The 14,420-nt window shown below is 45.5% G+C and overlaps 1 protein-coding gene and 1 non-coding gene across 3 annotated transcripts in view; both read left to right on the top strand.

Annotated features, from left to right (window-relative positions):
• Window positions 1-14,420, top strand: part of MAPRE3 (microtubule associated protein RP/EB family member 3) — a 55,408-nt gene that overhangs the window by 27,519 nt on the left and 13,469 nt on the right. The gene's annotated exons all lie outside the window — the stretch shown is intronic.
• Window positions 12,157-12,306, top strand: LOC112448909 (small nucleolar RNA SNORA62/SNORA6 family). Its single transcript, XR_003037370.1, has one exon. It is a non-coding gene; the product is annotated as a small nucleolar RNA SNORA62/SNORA6 family (small nucleolar RNA).

The following is a 14,420-nucleotide window of genomic DNA, read 5'->3' as shown; positions in this document are numbered from 1 at the left end:
CAGTTGGTCAAAATCTATCTTTTTGTACCTCCAACACTTTGGTCAGAATTACATCCCTTGTGCCCACAGAGAAGTCTAATTCTTAATCTTCCCCTGGTAGCTCTTCAGGTCATTACAGAAGGTTCTCGGGTCAGTCTGAGTTTTACTTCCATCTAAACCAAACCCCTAGTTTCTCCATCAGATCTTCACGTGACCTGGATTTGAGTATATTCACTGCCTCCACTATGATGGTCACTCTCCTTCAAACCTACCCCTGCTCGTGAATGTTATTCTAAAAGTTTGCTTCCTGAAACTGAATTCGGTATTCCAGATGTGGTCTGATAAGCCCAAAGGGGAAAAATATTATCACTTTTTTCATCCTAGAAGAAGGACTTTATAATCAGGTATCTGGCTTCAAACCAGTTCTGTTCTTACCAGCTCTGTTACCTTGGGCAAGTTACTTAAGCTCTCTGAGCCTCGGTGTAGTTCTGCTAACATCTAAGAACATACCGTGTGGTGGGTGCCACACGAGACAATAAGGATATGGAGACTTAATCCCAGCCCTCAAAAAGGTCATGGTGAAGTGAAAGGAAAAGATAAATACTGTCTGTGTTAGAAGTGCACCAACATGTATTAGAGAAACTCCTAGAAGGCCAACCTAACTCAGCCCAGCAGAAGAGGGTGAGAATCAGGGAACTGACACTTGAGTGAATCTGGAGGTTAGGTTGACACTTTCCAAGTGAAGATCAGTGGCAAGGAAGGGAAGGCATTTCCAACAGAAGTGTGAACGAATAGCACTGAAGTCTGACTCGGCCTGGTACAGTGCCTTAGAGCTGGAACGTGGTGTGGGAAGGGGGTGTGGTGGTGGGAGGCTGGAGAGACAGACGGGTGTCCATCATGGGGAATGTTCTAGAGGGCAATGGAAGACATCGAATCAGGGGTTACTTCAGTAGTAGTCTGCAAAGTAGTGGATATGAAGCCCAGAAAATGGAGCTGATGGTACCCTCAGGCCAGGGTACTCTCCATGTTGTGAGGAGTAAGTGAGGTGAATAATATACACAGTAGGGTCAGGGCCATGATGGACTCAGTCAGTGGGGTCCTCTTCCCAGCCTCTGCCACCATTGCCTTTTGTCAGTCCCAGCACGGTGGCACCTCACACGGAGCTGCCATCAGTTCAAACCCCTTACATGTGTGCACACTCTGCTTGCAGATCCTTATGTCCCCTGCCACAACATTTCTTTCCATTTGGTTTTTTAAGATCCAAATGCAGAACCTCACGTGTATTTTGAATGGTTTAGCCTCTTGGCCATTATCCCATCACAGCAATCTGGGATCCTGACTCTGTCACCCGTGGTCAAGGAAGTGGCAGAACATGAATGAGCCTCACCTTAAAAGGAAGAAGGCATCTGGGTACAATCAGGGCTAGCAGGGCTTCAGTATAAGGGAGATTGGTGGGAAGAGAGCACCAGTCTGAGGCTGAGAGTCTAAGGGATGGAGAATCCAAAGGAAAGAATGGGAGGGAAGGAGTGAAGTGGAATTGTGAGCACCAGCCCAAGAAGTCTGATTTTTATGCTATAGAATACGCATAGGTGTGAAGGGCCCCTGGAGGTTTAGCAGGGGGTGGGAGGATTAAAGGGCTTCCCAGGTGGCGCTAGTGGTCAAGAACCTGCCTGCTAGTGCAGGATACATAAGAGATGTGGGTTCAATCTCTGGGTGGGCAAGGTCCCCTGGAGGAGGGCATGGCAACCCACTCCAGGATTCTTACCCGGAGACTCCCATAGACAGAGGAGCCTGCTGGGCTACAGTCCGTAGGGTCAGAAAGAGTCGGACATGACTGAAAAGACAGCACACATGGCTCAGGGGGTGATTAAAGCGATGTTTTTAGAAAGTTTGTCCTGCAATGAGGGGTGAAAAAGTTTAAAGGAGACTAAAGGCAGGAATACCATCAAGTCACAAAGTCCCAGTTTGGACAACGATGATGTCAGAGGGATTGGAAAGGATGAGATGGATGAGAAAAAAATAAATGGTTTGACAATTTGGCCAGAATGGGAGACGTTGGACTGGATTCAAATACATGTTTTTTTAATGTGGCATTTCATGGATCCTTGCAAATTTTTTTTTTTGTCATTTTAGTATATAACAGATATAAACTATAAATTATAATATTTTACCATGAAATATTTGTTCCCACTTTATCATTATGTTCCCATTTCAGTTGTAAATACATTTATCAATATTGCAGTTTGGAAGAAAAAAAATTAGTTTTTCCAACCTGCTAATCTTGTCAATTCTCAGTTCTTAAAAATACTCTGTGAGACTTTAATTTTTTAGATGCACGTAACACATTTCTACTTACTTAGATGGAAGACTGATTTTACACTGACATTACTGAGTGAGTGTTTGTGTTTTATCCAGATAACAAAACAATCTTAAAAATGTACTTCAGTGATATCAGGCAAACGTTTTCCAGGAGTGTACTGTGAGTCAGGTGTTAGAAGTTTCTGGGGGTCGAAATACATGGTTCCTGCTCAAGGAGCTCACTGCTGAGCAAGGGCAAGAAGCCTGTAAGCAAATAAGTACAGGACAGGGTCATGTGAAATATGACAGAAGTCCAGGTTCAAGGCCATGCAGGCTCCTCGTGTCCTTGTTATACCATGGCAGGGGGAGGGATGGGAAAAAGAACAAGGGAAGAAGAGAAAGGAAAGAGTGAAAGCAGGCAGGGAGAAGAGGCAGAAAGGACAGAGATAAAAACAACTTACACTTTGTTACACTTTATAGTGTACAAAGTACTTTTAGATAAGTTGTCTCATTTGATTCTGCCAAGAAGCTTAGGGGAGAGCAAGAAATGAGATGGAGTTAGGGGATGGGAAGCAAGCCCCTCAGTGAAGAGGAGAGAAAGATGCGTTGAAAGTGCTCAGAGCCCATGTGGCCTCATGGGGTGTCCCTGAGGATGGTGCCCTGCTGGTGGAGGTGGGCCTCAGCAAGCCTCGTTAGAACCCAATGGGGACCTTTCAAAACCAGAGAAACCAGCAAGAAAGGGTAAGAAACACCACTCCAGGGAGCCTGAACCACCCAGACAGTAATAGAAGCTGTAAAATGGTTATTTTGGCAGCTATTGTCAAAAACTTCTTGCTGCCTGACCACAGGTTTCTTCCATTACTTCTCTACCCTGTTTTTTTTTAAATATATATATATATATTTATCAGGCTTTTTCCTTGCCACAGGAATTATCCGTGTTTGTTGTAAAAAATTTAGAAAATCCAGATAAACCCAAAGAAGGAACTCAAAATCCCCTATAACCCCACAATCAGACAAAATCACAATTATTATTTTAGAATACACCCCCTCGTTATTCTTCTATGCCTGTGGGTATACTTCTGCTCTGTAACACTTTCCCCTGATTTAATATATTGTAAACATCTCTCCATGTCTTTCAGTTGGGATTATGTTTGGGTACAGGTAATGGCAAACCCTAAAATAAACCAACAGTGGCTTAAACAAATAATAGGAATATGTTCCTCATATGACAAGAGTCTGAAAGTAGGAGATCCAGGCTGGGAGAACAATTCAAGGATGTCATCAAGGACAGCCCAGCTCAGCAGCCTGTTGGCTGTTACCTCATGTCTCAAGGTGGCTCTTAGTTGTAGGAGAGGCTGGAAAACAAGTGTTTCATTTTTCTGGCCTCTCTAGTGGAGAAAGGCGAGGGGAAAGGGTGTTGGAAGTGGGTGCTAAGTCAGCCAGCCAGCGAGCAATGCCAAAGAGTCACTACATATTCTTTTACAGCAGCATTGTCCTAAGCAGCTGCATAGTGTAGATGTACCATGATTTGTTTAACAATTCATTGTTATTGATCATTTCACTTGTTTCCAGTTTTTCTTTATTATAAAAGTTTTATGTACTGTGTTTAATCACTCTGTCATGTCCGACTCTTTTTGCAACCCCGTGGACCATGCCCCACCAGGCTCCTCTGTCCATGGGGATTCTCTAGGCAAGAATACTGGAGTGGGTTGCCATGCCCTCCTCCAGGGGATCTTCCCAACCCAGGGATTGAATCCAGGTCTCCTGCATTGCAGGCAGATTCTTTACTGACTAAGCCACCAGAGAAGACCATAAAAGCTTTATGTATACCCATAATTACTGCTTTAGTGTAAAATTCCTTAATTCTGTAAGTAGAATTAAGGTGGAAAAGTATACAAAAAAATGTGAAGGCTTTTAATGCCATTTTTTGGCCAAATTGCCCTTCAAAGAGATTGTACTGAATTCTACTCTCACCAACCATGTTTAATGGAGTACAGTCCCCTGCACTCACCACAGCAGGTTTTTGTTTGTCACTGAGCTGTTATCCTAGGACCATCACGTGGATTTAACTTTGCACTAGCCCTGACCAGACTGAAGCGCCCACAGCCTCTGGGAGCCCAGAGCAGGGACGCTGAGAACCTCAGCCAGCCCCTGCCCGGACGTGCGGGTCTGCAGGGCTTCCTGTGCTTCCAGGTGGATGCAGGCCCGTGTCCTGACGAATCCTGCAGAGGACTTGTGATGTTCGGCACATGCCTCATTCATCTACCTTTATTTTGAAAGTCCTTTCTGCCACTGCAGAGTCGTCATTTGTCCCATCTTAGTTCTAAGTCAAGGCCATCCTGGCTTGCATGGGACTGAGGTGCTTCTGGGGTCTGGCCTTTTTTGAAACAGCCCTCCCCACACCCCCACATCGTGAGGTACCTCAGGTGAGGTGGCCTTCCAGACCTATTTCATCATCTGTAACAGAGAGAAGGCTGAGAAGACAGAATTGGTAGATTCTGCCTGTTGGTGGTGGAGGGGGGATTTTAATCATATGAAGTTGCTTTCAGGACATGCTGCAGTTTCCTGGGGAGGCAGCCAGAAAAGTGACTTATCCCTGCACATCCCTTCGAGATAGTTATTAACTAGTCAGCAGTTAACCACTGCGTACAGCCCTCCTCCTCAAATGAGAAGTCATCTAGGGCTGAAAGAAGGATTCCTCTGGCCAGGTCATGTCTGTGCAGACAGTAGGTGCTTCAGTACTCATACATGGAAGCAGAGATTCATGTGTGAACAAATAAATGACTGATGAACCCAAGTGAGTCTGTGCTCAGTGGGACCAGGCCCCACCACCACACTACCACCATCTAGACTAAGAGAAAGAAAACTCCAGAATCGTGATTCCAGGAAGGAAATGATAAGGATTCTATTTAGATGGTCCCATCACAACCTTACCTTGACCTCCAGAGAGGTGGCACGCAGAGTGTGAGAAGCACTGTTCTAAGGACACTGAGTTCTCTGAGTCCCTCTGAGGGCAAGCTACCTTCAGTTATTACCACCATGAGGAAAAAGAAAGGAAGAGTATGTTTATGTACATGTGAGGTCTAAAAAAGACCTTTGGTGTTACAAGAATAGAAAGCAACCCTGCCTCCCCTTGAGTGGCCAAAGTTTTGGTTCTTAAATCAAGATCCAGTTTTTCTCCTTCTCGAATTATCCAGCAGTCTCTTTTTCCTAGAGCAGAAACCAGTAGACCAAAATGACCTCGTTGAGAATAAGACATGTAAAAGTAGAGCAGCAAAATTCGAAGAAACACTACAGTAAACTGAAGTGTGTGGCAGAGAACATAATAGGATTTCACTGGGGATAAGCCTGCCTACTGAGACACGTGTGTTTTCAGTGAGCTACAAACACTGTACAGCATGAAGGACCGTCAGATTTAAAGGACACCCTGAAACCAAGTGGACAGAAGCCCCCACTAGCTTAGCCACTAGGGCTAATTCCCTTAAGAGAGCTGAGTAGGCAGGCAGGCCTTGCCACAGTCAAGAGAGTCTGCGGTAGACTTGATGTCTGATGAGTCCCATGAAAGTGACTCATAACACCAACAGTTTGTCCAGATCTCACAAACACAGACAGAAATGTTTATGATAATTAGGTGAGCCCAGAGTGGGAGGCTGCTGAAGGGCTAATTTAACTCACAAAAGGCCTCTTCATATTGAGATTCCCAAGGGAGGGACTTGCATACCAAGGACGGGGTTAAATTGTAAGTGTCATAATTTCAGAAAAGTTGGAACATTCTAAATGGCCTATAATCAGAAGTAAAGAATTTACCTTCCTGGGATAAATCATGCCTGCATAATGAACTTTACTTTGACAAAATTGTAACTTCTCTTAAAAAACCTTATGCACTTTGAGACTTCCCTGGCAGGTTAAGACTCTGTGCTTCCACTGCAGGGGGCATGGGTTCAATCCCTGGTCAGAGAACTAAGATCCCGCATGTCGCATGGGGCCACACACAGACACACAAAACACGTTTCGCCCTTTCTGAAAGAAAACAGTAGCTAACTAAAATCAGTCTTAGAGCTTTTCTCATCATTAGGATACAATAAAAGGTCAACCACATAAAGAATCACAGGGAAATTTAAGATCCTTGAGGTTATGTTTGGGGACTTGTGAAAAGTAGGAATCGCCTCAGTAAATCTTTTAGGTATAACAGTCCAGGTACATTGTTGATTTTCCCCCAAAGAGGCAAACAAATATTGACTGTTTTGACCTAAAGGAACACTAAAGAAAGCAGAACATGAATCTGTGACTGTAAAATATGCAACCTCAGGAGGCAGTGGAGATAAAAGAAAGAGTATTTGGTTCTGGTCAGGAAATTACTATCCTATTTATGACCCCAAGGTCGTGAGTAAATCTGTATCCCCACACACTGGGTATTATGAAGACTTTCTTGTTCAAGATACGATGAGTCCTTTCTCTGTTATGCTTTTGACTATTTTAGTCTTTCCTTGGCTTCTGATTTAAGAAGATTTTGTGCAAGTTGGGTAGAAATTTAGACAGGTCTTTCTGAACCTTAATGGATTCAGCTCCAATGATCCTGCAATCAGTTTTGTTTGAAGCTTTGTCCCCTGTTGTTTTAAAGCTCCTCTCAATTTTGCTCCAAGGCTGCCTGAACTGCCACTGTGATCCCCAAGTATCCTTGCTGAAATCATACATCTAGAAAGATGAGTTCACAGGCTTGGGTTATGGTATAAATGCATGTAAGAAGTAGGAGCCTGGCCTTGAGGGACACAAACTTAGGTTTAAACTGAGACAAACCCATAATTTTTGGAATGGTCCAAAGAGTTGCTTGTATACTTGTGTCTTCTCAGCTCCTCCCCAACCTATTGCCTAGGTCTCCCACCTACAAAACCCAGTCAGATTTGTTGTTCCAGAGGACAGAAAAGTTTGGAACAATCTCTGCCAAAGCAGAAACCTGTTTGCAGGTCAGAAAGCAACTGTTAGAACTAGACATGGAACAACAGACTGGTTCCAAATAGGAAAAGGAGTACGTCAAGGCTGTATATTGTCATCCTGCTTATTTAACTTATACGCAGAGTACTTCATGAGAAACACTGGGCTGGAAGAAGCACAAGCTGGAATCAAGATTGCTGGAAGAAATATCAATAACAAAAGCAAGTTCAAATATCAGGAACAAAGCAAGATATGCAGATGACACCACCCTTATGGCAGAAAGTGAAGAAGAACTAAAGAGGCTCTTGATGAAAGTGAAAGAGAAGAGTGAAAAAATTGGCTTAAAGCTCAACATTCAGAAAACTAAGATCATGGCATCCAGTCCCATCACTTCATGGCAAATAGATGGTGAAACAGTAGAAACTGTGGCTGACTTCATTTTTCTGGGCTTCAAAATCACTGCAGATGGTGATTGCAGCCATGAAATTAAAAGACACTTACTCCTTGGAAGGAAAGTTATGACTAACCTAGACAGCATATTAAAAAGCAGAGACATTACTTTGCCAACAAAGGTCTGTCTAGTCAAGGCTATGGTTTTTCCAGTGGTCATGTATGGATGTGAAAGTTGGACTATAAAGAAAGCTGAGTGCTGAAGAATGGATGATTTTGAACTGTGGTGCTGGAGAAGGCTCTTGAGAGTCCCTTGGACTACAAGAAGATCCAACCAGTGCATCCTAAAGGAGATCGGTCCTGGGTGTTCATTGGAAGGACTGATGTTGAAGCTGAAACTCCAGTGCTTTGGCCACCTGATGCAAAGAGTTGACTCATCTGAAAAGACCCTGATGCTGGGAAAGATTGAGGGCAGGAGGAGAAGGGGACGACAGAGGATGAGATGGTTGGATGGCATCACCAACTCAATAGACATGGGTTTGGGTGTAGACTCCGGCAGTTGGTAATGAATAGGGAGGCCTGGCGTGCTGTGGTTCATGGAGTCACAAAGAGTCAGACACTACTGAGCGACTGAACTGAACTGAACTGCCAAAGCTAGACTGTCATGAACAAAGCAAGAGAAGGCTGAGGAAGGTTCTCATAGGGTTTTTTATAATCATCCAAAACTGGGAACAACCCAGATGTCCTTCAGTGGGTGAATGGATAAACTGTGGTATGTCCACACTTGCACCATTATTGTGTAATGTACTTGGACCATACTTTGTGATCCCATGGACTATACAGCCCATGGAATTCTCCAGGCCAGAACACTGGAGTACTGGAGTGGGTAGCCACTCCAGTGCTACCAGAAGTACTCCAGAAGCACTCCCTTCTCTGGGGGTTCTTCCCAACCCAGGGATCAATGTACTTGGACCATACTTTGTGATCCCATGGACTATACAGTCCATGGAATTCTCCAGGCCAGAACACTGGTGCTACCAGAAGTACTCCAGAAGCACTCCCTTCTCCGGGAGTTCTTCCCAACCCAGGGATCAAACCTAGGTCTCCCACATTACAGACAGATTCTTTACCAGCTGAGCCACCAGGGAAGCCCAAGAATACTGGAGTGGGTAGCTCGTTGCTTCTCCAGTGGATCTTCCCGACCCAGGAATCGAACCAAGGTCTCTTGCATTGCAGGTGGATTCTTTACCAGTTGAGATACCAGGGGAGCCCCCATTTCTATAAAATTCTTAAAATTACAGAATTATAGTGATAGAAAACACATCTCTGGTTGCCAGGGATCAGAGTAGGAGGAGGGCATGGCTATGAGGGGGTAGCATGAGGGAGTTTCTTTGAGGTTATAGAACAGTCTGTGTCCTCGGGACATGAATCTATACATGTGATAACATATCTTAGACTGTACCACAGCAGCAGCAAAATAAGAGGGTGTGTAAAAACTTATGAAATCCAAATAAGGTCTGTAACTCAGCAAATAATGTACCAACGTCAATTTCCTGGCCTTAACAATTGTTATGTAAGATGTTATTGGGGAAGCTGGACGAGGATACGTGGGAATTATTTGTCCTATTTTGCAGCTGTGAGTCTAAAATCATTTCAAAATAATGAGTTGACAAAAATTTGGAGGGACACTTGATTTCTACAAGGAGCACTTGGAAATCTCTTCAGTTTTTGCCAGAAAAGATAATATAAGCTAACGCCCCAAGAATTATACATTTAATGCAGTTTCTAAGCACTATAATTTCATTTGCTGTATTTTTGATTTGGAAATGATGCTCAACTATTTTAACTATAGTAGTGTTAGGGATATTTTTGCATTGTTGCAAATATCTTGTATTTGTGGGGGGGGAAAAATCCCTTGATGAGCTTCTCCCAGGATGGAATAACTCCCAGTTCTCTTATGGAGCTCTTGCTTGTAGCTTCTACCACTAACCACATCCTCTTCTGCCTCCAGCATGCGTTTTGGGGTAAACTATTCAAAATCTCCTCCCTCCTCCCAGTCTATTCCTCTATTGTCTTGACTCTTGTTTGCTTGATAAGCTTCTTCAAGACCCCATTCAAACTATTCTTTTTCTAGAAGCCCTGACCCAGACAGCAGAGTTACTCCAGCAGCATGCCTTTCCTGCATCTGGGGTTGTAGTGTAATGTGTCACCCTTTGCTTATTTCGTCTACTTGTCTAGCTCCCAGACTAGTCTATGAAATCCTCAAGGACACAGAGTAGGTCCACTTCCTTCCTATAGGCCTCATGCCAGGCTCAGTACCTGGAACACACACTCCACAAACAGTGATCAGTGAGTAAGTGAATTGGAGGCTCTGAAATAATTTACTTTAATAATTTTCAAAACTAAAGCCCAAAAGGGGGTTTGGTTAACCACACTTAAACAGAACAGTATATTCATATTTAAAACATTCTCCAAACATTCAACTTAGTTAAGACATTATTATGTTGAATTTCTTGTTCATTCCTTCATTTCTTTCGTGATGCTGCTGCTGCTGCTGCTAAGTCACTTCAGTCGTATCCACTCTGTGTGACTCCATAAACAGCAGCCCACCAAGCTCCCCCGTCCCTGGGATTCTCCAGGCAAGAACACTGAAGTGGGTTGCCATTTCCTTCTCCAAGGCATGAAAGTGAAAAGTGAAAGTAAAGTCGCTCAATTGTGTCCAACTCTTTATAACCCCATGGACTGCAGCCCACCAGGCTCCTCCGTCCATGGGGTTTTTCAGGCAAGAGTACTGGAGTGGGGTGCCATTGCCTTCTCCATTCTTTCATGATACCATGTTGTAAAACTTTAGAAAGACCATGAGATTGCACTCATGATCCCCCTTAGACAGATACGACCTAGAATTTAAGGATAGGATATGAATTTTCCAGATTTTACTGAAAGAAGCAAGGTATTCACCTCGCAAGCTGTCACTCTCTATCAAGTCCACCTGCCGCGCCACAGCATACCCACTGGCCTTGGTGACAAACCCCTGATTTCTCTCCTCCGCATCCTCTCAGGCAAATAATCTGGGGCTCCATAATTGTCTTCAGGTCGAGATTCAGTCCTCACACTCCAGCACGACGACTCAGAGTTTCATCATTTCTCCTTGCACAATCTAATGAGCACTTCTCCATCCAAGGTCTGGTAACTTCGTTAAACAGGGCAGGTAACCTCCTCATCAAAACTGTCGCTCCCTTGGCACCAGGGACACCGCCTGCCTCTCCCATTTCCTCTCTTGATTGCATCCTGTAACATTCCTCTAAGATTTGATCATTGGTCTCATGCTCATTTTTCAAAGGAAAGTAATCACAAACATGTTTCCCGTGTCCCAAATTTTCCATTTTCTCTTCACTTCTCTCTAACATCCTACCATCTTTAAAGTCTTAAATTTGGTGCCACTTTCCCCCAGAAGCCGTTTAACTACTAAGGCCCCTCTCAGCCTCCACACTCTCCTGGAGCACTTAAAAGCCAAATGCACTCGCACAAGTTAGTGCTTCATATATTCTGGTTTGTGGAATCTTGTGCTGTTTCATTAGTTACTCTTGTTTCTTCAACCAAACAAAGGCTCCTTGAAGAGAAGACCCAAGATTTAAAATCATCCTATGTCCTCATGGTGCCTCATGGAGGGATTAGCACATTACAGAAATGGTCAATAAACCCTTGCTGAGTGAGCAATGCTGCAGTAGCTTGGAAAGAGAAATATAAAGTAGAAAACCGTTGACATTTCCTTTCCTTTCTCCTAATGCTCAGGAGCCGAAATCGGGGCAAGTCATCCTGCACTGTGCTGTGCTGTGCTTAGTCACTCAGTCGTGTCCGACTCTTTGCGACCCCGTGGACTGTAGCCCTCCAGGCTCCTTTGTCCATAGGATTCTCCAGGCAAGAATACTGGAATGGGTTGCCATGCCCTCCTCCAGGGGATCTTCCCAACCCAGGGATCGAACCCAGGTCTCCCACATTTTAGGCGGATTCTTTACCGACCAGAGCAGCCCCATCCTGCACTAGCACTGTGCAGAACCAAGTCAGTCTTCCCGCCTCAGGGCCATGGTGTGGGAGGAGCACAGGATTTGGGTGCAGATGGCCTGGGTCCATGGTCTGGCCTCGCCAGTGGTTGATCTTAATTCTTAGTATGTCGCTTGAACCCAGAGTCTTCATCTCCTCCTATTTAAAATTGAGATAATAACTAAGGTTTTTTGGAGACAAATGCTATATAATTCACAAGAGTGGCATTCGTGGTGGGAACATCAAGCACCATGGTAGCTCAGGAGAGAAGCTATTTAAAGGCAGACAGGCCTGAATGTGCCCCTCACTGCACATCCTTGCTGAGGGGGAATGGCTGTTGCCTGCAGTGGGGCAGGTAAAGTCTTGGGGATGAATGACAGTCTCCACGAGAGGAAGAGACTCAGATGTTGAACGTTGCCAGGTTTGTTCTGGACATCGTCAGGTAGACCTGCTGGTGGAAAGGTCAGAGTGTAATAAGCAGGTCAGTGAAATAAGCAAAAAGCCAAAAGGCGAGGAGATGCACATTGTTAGAGCTTGGAGCTGAGGCTGCTGGCTAATGAACTCACAAGTATAGGTGATGTGCTACGTGAGGGGCAAGTTTTTCTCTACCACCACAAGGGTGGCTGGCCCAATGAGTGGAGTTTGATAATAATACTTGCTACAAAAGTATTTTTTTTAAATAAAAGGCCAGGAAATAAAACTGGTGGTTTGGCTGTGGTGGGGGAAGAGGAGCGGGGCTCTGAGAGCAGAGAAAGGCCCGGGCCCAGGCTGGAGGGAGAGTAGACTGAATGATTCATAGAGTCCAGTTTCAGAGGAGGGGAGAGCATGCCGCTTGGCCAGATGACAACTGTCAGCCATACGGGCTGACTGAAGAAACAGCCTGTGAAAAGATTAAGTGACATGATTTGAATGTGCCCCCAAAGAAGCATGAAAGATCAGGAAGGAGATAGCAAGCCTACTAGGGCTGCAGACGCAAATGTTCTCTACCCTACGCGTCCCAGCTGCTGCTGCAGCCCCCTCCCTCTCGATGTTCAGGCCACAGGTGGGCTAGCATATGCCTCCCCTGAGGTGTGCACAGAGCTGGACTGAGAGCCAGTCCCAACTGGGGCGTCCTCCCAACAGGTACCAAGTTCTGTTCTCAGAACCATCCCAGAGCCCTGCTCTGGGGAGTCTGGCGGCTATATGGGCTTCTTCCCCTGTGGCTCAGATGGTAAAGAATCTGCCTGCAATGCGAGAGACCCAGGTTTGATCCCTGGGTCGGGAAGATCCCCTGGAGAAGGGAATGGCAACCCACTCCAGTATTCTTGCCTGGAGAATTCCATGGACAGAGGAGCCTGGCGGGCCATAGTCCATGGGGTCACAAAGAGTCAGACACGACTGAGGGACTCTCACTTCACCTCATTTCTCTTTTCCTTGTATCAGAGGAAGAGGTCTTTTTCAATCTCTTGCTGAGCATACAGGGGCTTCAGGGTGCATTTGGTTGTATGTGGCCAGCAGGTACAGCCTGTTTTCTCCTATCCTGCTCCTTGTGGTCAACAGAAAGGAAATATGGCCAGAAAACCACCCTTTCTGAACCCACCTGCCACCAGAAACCCCACACTGCAGTTCAGCCGCTTCCATTCATTCATTCATCCAGCAGTGTTTATTGAGCAGCTGTTGTGCCCAGGGCCCCAGGCTAGTACTAGTGAAGGAAAGAAACGGGCACCAGAGCGCCAGCATAGCTGCCGAAGAACCACAACCTGAAGCCACACCTGCCCCTGCTCTCCCCCTGCTCAGGCACCCGATCGGAGCTCTGTGGGGAGTTTGCCAGGGTCCTGGGAAGAAGACCATAAGTCAGACACATTGATCATCCTCTGCCTGTCATTAAGGTTGCTCAACCCCCAAAGTGGGGAGATGATGAACCTCTGGTTCCCAAAGACAGGGTATCTCATTAAGCCCACAGCAACGCCATACTCAAGAGAATCATCCTGACCCTTCAGACGTGAAAACTGAGGCTTGGATACTTCAAACTATCGTGTTGGCCAAAGAATTCATTTGGGTTTTCCACAACATGTTACAGAAAACCAGTATGAACTTTTTTGGCCAACTCGATACTTGCTCAAAGTCTCACGGGCAGTGAGTGGCAGAGCCCATAGCCGAGCCACATCTCCCATTCAACCTGGCTTCCCCACACCCGACAGCTCCAGGAGTCTGCTGCTGGTAATCTTGCTCTGATGGTGGATCCTATCATGAAAGTTTGTTGGCTTAAAAAGTTAAGTGTTTGTGGAACTTAAAGATCTTCAGTAGAGAGCCACTGGAAAGAAAGGTTTGCCTTTCTACCTGCCCACCGACACGGGCCCTACTAATAATGATTAATTTTAGCAAGTGAGGAGTTCTGTGTACTCCCCTCCTGGATTCCCATTAACCCTTTAAGTAATGACCAGATAGAGCAATCTGGCTAGGACTCCCCAAAGGACACCTTCCCTGGGACAGCAGCTGCAAGGGCAGAGCCCCATTATGTGGACCTGCCTGTTTAGAATTCAGATCACAGTCAGCAGGGCGTGTTCAGAACTCCAGTGGCTGGGACCTCAGCAGGGTTCAGGATCTTGGGGAAGAGCTACATGACCTAAAAGTGCAATGAGAACAGAATCCTGGAGAAGCTCCAGTTCCTACCTGAGCCTGCATGGTCCAGATCCCTGTCCTGGATCTGCTGGAGTGGGCATGTTCCCCAGCAGCCCTGGAACTACTACTCCTGCCCATCTCTCCTTTTTAAATTCAGCTTCAGGAGGCTGAGCCTCCCC

Source organism: Bos taurus, chromosome 11 (genome assembly GCF_002263795.3).
Source record: "Bos taurus isolate L1 Dominette 01449 registration number 42190680 breed Hereford chromosome 11, ARS-UCD2.0, whole genome shotgun sequence".
Lineage (NCBI taxonomy): Eukaryota > Metazoa > Chordata > Mammalia > Artiodactyla > Bovidae > Bos > Bos taurus.
This window is presented reverse-complemented; position numbering and strand designations above follow the sequence as displayed.